Source organism: Eleutherodactylus coqui, chromosome 11, assembly GCF_035609145.1.
Source record: "Eleutherodactylus coqui strain aEleCoq1 chromosome 11, aEleCoq1.hap1, whole genome shotgun sequence".
Classification (NCBI taxonomy): Eukaryota; Metazoa; Chordata; class Amphibia; order Anura; family Eleutherodactylidae; genus Eleutherodactylus; species Eleutherodactylus coqui.
The window spans coordinates 66,474,877-66,479,110 of record NC_089847.1 but is presented as its reverse complement, the minus strand read 5'-3'; positions in this window follow the sequence as shown (position 1 = coordinate 66,479,110).

Below are 4,234 nucleotides of genomic sequence, written 5' to 3'. Positions count from 1 at the left end.
TATCACTCCTCTGTTCTCATTTGCTGTGAATATCGCCTTAGACTTTGCCATTTTGTTTTCCTGCGTGCTTAGATCACTGTTGCCATAAGCTACAAACACAAAATTTTGAAAACATATATTAGAGACATAAGGCTTTCATGTGATGTAACATTCATTACCATAGAAACAAAAAAAGAACACAAAGCCAAAGACTTATCAGCACCCCCTTGTATATATTCTCAGCTCTTCTAATGTAGCTCTACTACACGCCGGTAAATATAATCAACTCTGCTACATTTAGGTATATACACTCAGCTCCCCTACATGCAAGCATATGCTCTCAGGTCTGCTACACAAAGCTATATATGCTCAGCTCTGCTACACGCAGGTATATACACGCAGTTCTAATATATGCAGTTATATGCACTCAGCTCTGATACATGCAGGTAAATACACTCAGCTTTGCTAATACAGCTATATCATAGAATGGTAGAGTTGAAAGGGACCTCTAGGGCCATCTGGTCCAACCCCCTGCTCAGTGCAGGATTCACTAAATCATCCCAGAAATGTGTCAGCCTTTGAACACTTCCATTAAAGGAGAACTCACAACCTCCCTTGGTAACCTGTTCACTCATTGATCACCCTCACTGTCAGAAAGCATTTTCTAATATCTAATTTGTGTCTCCTCCCTTTTAAGATTAGATCTTGGTCTAGGAAAGTGTAATTACTAATTAAGTTTGTATATAGACAAAGAGGAACCAACATTTATGACCATGTGGAGCTGTTTGATCTCCACTTCAAACAGGAATGTGCTGGTAGCTTTTTGTTTAGAAGGGTTTGGTATGCAGATATATGTTCACCTGTTGGAATGAGGACTTGGTCAGCTGCATTAGAATAATATAAAAAGGTCATATCTTCTCATGTCAGAAGCATGAGAAGCTTTTTGAAGCTCTGATGCAGGGATGAGAAGCCTTGAAAGCTCTGAGTAGTATGGATGTTTCAGAGACAGAATGAGTCTTCTGTTGAGCCCCTAGAAGTTAGGGAAACCTTTGGTGGTGATAATATGCGATCTGTAGCCTTTTAGTTAATAATGTGTAGCTAATGATGTACTATAACTTGCTATCTTTATACTTTGTAATGCCACGTCAGCAACCTTTATGTTTTGTAGATAGCTATTATCATTTGTATATAGATATTATTCTTTGTATATGGATCTAATAGTTTAGAAACGTAGGACAATTATTCACCACTTTGCTTGATTATTATTCGGTTTGAATAAATTCTTATTGTTAAACCTTCTATAGTGTCTTACTCTGTTTAAAGCGTAATCTGAACTTTAGTCCTGTTCCTTGCAGCAATACACAAAGTTGGCAAAACACAGCTGCCTTGTCAATCCGATATTTGGTCATTTTTTCAATAAGTATGGTATGAGATACTTTGTCAAATGCTGTACTAAAGTAAAGATATACTATATCCACCGCATTTCCCTGATCAACGCAGTCGGTGATTCTGTCACAGAAGGAAACTAGATTCATCTGGTATGACTTGTTTGTTACAAACCCATGCTGGCTCTGGTTAATTACTCCTTTTTTATCCAAGTACTTGCATACATGCTGTTTAATAATTTGTTCAAAGATCTTTCCCGGTATAGAAGTCCGGCTCACAGGCCTGTAGTTTCCTGGATCAACCTTCCCATTTTTGAAGATTGGGACATTTGCTCTTTTCCAATCTTCTGGGACTTCTCTTGTTCTCCAAGAATTTTCAAAGATTTTGGCGAGTGGTTCAGCAATTGCTTCCTTTAGTATCCTAGGATGTAATTCTTCTGGACCTTGAGACTTGAATTGATTTAAGTTAGCTAAGTGTTCCTTCGCAATCTCTCTGTTTATAGATAGCCGGCATTATTTTATTCCCCCAATAGCACAGAGAACATCAGTTGATGTTACATCCACCTTCTGAGAAAACAGATACAAAATAGGAATTTAAAATTTCAGCCTTCTCAACATCATCCTTAACCAATTTACAATTTTCATCCTGTAAACATCCAATAGCATCTTTGACTTTTCTTTTGCTTTTGATATACCCCCAAAATCCTTTTTTTATTGCTTTTAGCCTCTGTTGCAAGCCTCAATTCATTATTAGCTTTAGCTTTTCTGACACTTGCCGTACAGTTTCTGCAGACTGCGTTATATTCTTCTTTAGCTATTCCCACCTCTTTCCATTTAATAAACATTTTTTTTTTCATTTTTAACATGTGTGCAAGTTCTGTGTTCACCCATCCAGGTCTCTTTAAATGTTTCCCATTCTTCCTTCTTTTAGGGATTGTTAACGATTGTTCTTTGAAAATCTCATTTTGCAATATTTCCCAACTTTCTTGGACATTTCTGTCCTTAAGAACATCCAGCCATTGGATTATTCCTATTCTCTTTTAGAGTTCATTAAATCTGCCTTTCTGAAATCCAACCTTAAAGGGGTTGTCCCGCGACAGCAAGTGGGGTTAAACATTTCTGTATGGCCATATTAATGCACTTTGTAATATACATCGTGCATTAAATATTGGCCATACAGAAGTTATTTACTTACCTACAGGGGGTGTGTGTCCCCCCTGTGCTGGCGTCCCCATTTCCATGGTGCCGACCAAACTTCTCCTCTGGTCGCAGGAACAGTCGCGCTTGCGCACTGAAGATTCCTCTTCTGGATGGTCCGGGCTCATGAGCTGCATACTGGCTCCTCCCTCTTCTTCGCATCATCGCGTAGCTCCGCCCCGTCACGTGGTGCCGATCAGCCAATGAGGTGGCTGTAATCGGCAGTGGAGCTCAGACTGGAGAACATCCACGGTGCACCATGGGAGAAGACCCGCGGTGCACCATGGGAGAAGACCAGCGGTGCACCTTGGGAAATGACGGCAGCCATCTTGGAAGAAGAATTTTATAACTTCATAAAACTGCTTCATGGTGAGTAGAAACGCTCTATACAAACGATTTACATGGGTAGTTTGTGATGTTTGCTGAACATGGGGGACTGAGCTGTGAAAAAATTTTCATTTTGGCCGCGGGACAACCCCTTTAATGCCTGAGTCTTCTCAGTTCTTCTTCCTCTTTTTATCCAAAATTCAAAGATAGCATGATCACTGCCTACTAAGGTCCCAGGCACTCTTACTTCCGCAACTATTCCCTCCCTGTTGGTAAGAATTAGGTCCAAGAGAGCAGAACCCCTTGTTTTCTCTTCTACCTTGTGGAAAATAAAGTTGTCAGCAAGAGTGGATAAAAATTAGTTGAATCCTTTACTTTTACCTGAGAGAGATTCCCAACAAATATCTGGATAGTTAAAATCTCCCATGATCGCTATGTCATGCTTTTTTGAGAGCTTGGCCATCTGATGTAGAAAGACTTCATCCATATCTTCTGCTTGTCCAGGCAGCCTATAGTAAATGCCTACAATAGTGTCCTTTCTGTTCTTTCCTTGTATTCTTACCCATAAAGTTTCTACAGAACTGCCATGCTCTGAAGCTTGAATCTATGTGGAGATGAATATTTTCCTAACACATAAAGCAATACCTCCTCCCCTTTTTTTAGGTTTGTTTTTTTTATAAATAAGTTGTATCCTTCAAGCCTTGTATTCGAATCATGTGTATCATTCCACAAAGTTTCCGTGATGCCTATGACATCATATTTCTCTTTTTGTGTCAGGAGATCCAATTATCTTTTTGTTTCCCATGCTCTGAGCATTTGTGTAGAAACATTTTATTTTGTGATTGGTGTCTCTTGCTCCTCTACTTTCCTTCTGAATTTTTTGTCTTTGTTCTTTCTTTCCACTTCTAATAGCGAGTTTCTCAACTGTATTAATTAGCTCTATATTTTTACATGGTCGTTCACTTCAATAAGCCATATTGTTCTAGTTTAAAGCTGTCCTAGTGAGTGAAGCAAGGCACCTACCAAATATATGCTTTCCTGTTTTTGTAAGGTGCAACTCGTCTCTAGCAAGCAGTCCATCATATAGGTAATTCACTCCATGGTCTAGAAATCCAAATCTTTGCTGACTGCACCATTGATGTAGCTAGTTGTTCACCTGTAGAATCCTGTTCCATCTTCTTATTCCATTGCCTTCCACTGGGAGGATGGATGAAAAGACCACCTGTGCTCCTTCTTTCCAAGGTCTTCAAAGTCCCTGCAGATAGTTGCAAGGCCCTTTTTTGCAGTGTCATTTGTCCCTACATGTATTAGTAGGAATGGTTCGTGTTCTGTCGGACTGAAGAGTC